The sequence below is a fragment of the Antrostomus carolinensis genome, unplaced genomic scaffold, assembly GCF_000700745.2.
Source record: "Antrostomus carolinensis isolate BGI_N321 unplaced genomic scaffold, ASM70074v2 scaffold43465, whole genome shotgun sequence".
NCBI classification, from domain to species: Eukaryota; Metazoa; Chordata; class Aves; order Caprimulgiformes; family Caprimulgidae; genus Antrostomus; species Antrostomus carolinensis.
In genome coordinates this window covers 9,744-10,385 of record NW_010315107.1, presented here as the reverse complement: position 1 = coordinate 10,385, position 642 = coordinate 9,744, and positions in this window count along the sequence as shown.

Genomic DNA, 642 nt, shown 5'->3' with positions numbered 1-642 from the left:
AAAGCTTCAGCTGCAAACTGCTCGGTCTGAACACGTCTCCATGCTCACAGCACTGGTATCTCTCTTTTCACGTTTCTCTCATTAAATGTAATCCCAGGTGTGGCCTGGAAGCCGCTCGCCTGTGACTGTTGTGTTATGAGGAGCGCAGGTCTTAAGGAGAAGAGGAAAAGTGCCATGGGCCTGGCTCCCAGTCCCACCTGTGCTGGGCTGGGGACTGGTGCTCCAGCATGAGGCTGCTGTGCTGTCAGCCTGGCTCCTCAGCTGAGTTAGACACCATCTCTCTGCTGGCAGTGCAGCTCTTTGAGTTCTGTGTTCGTTTATTTACAATTCAAACCTAAAAGCTTGTGACAATAGAGTGAAGGATCCTTCCTTCAGGAGTCAGATGTTCCTAAGAGTGAATTTAAACCAGCTCTTCTGAGGATTAGAAAGAAAGGTTAGTCCTGTTAAGGATGCTGCTAAAAAACTTTGGGAGAAACTTTGCAGGTTCCTTGTGCCCTGGGCAGTTGGCACATGATGTGCTTCACAGCTCACAGAATCCCAGACTGGTGGGGTTGGCAGGGACCTCAGGAGATCATCCAGTCCAACCCCCCTGGGGTTTGCTAATTACTGCGCTGCCCCCTCCCAGCCCTTTGCACCCGTGAA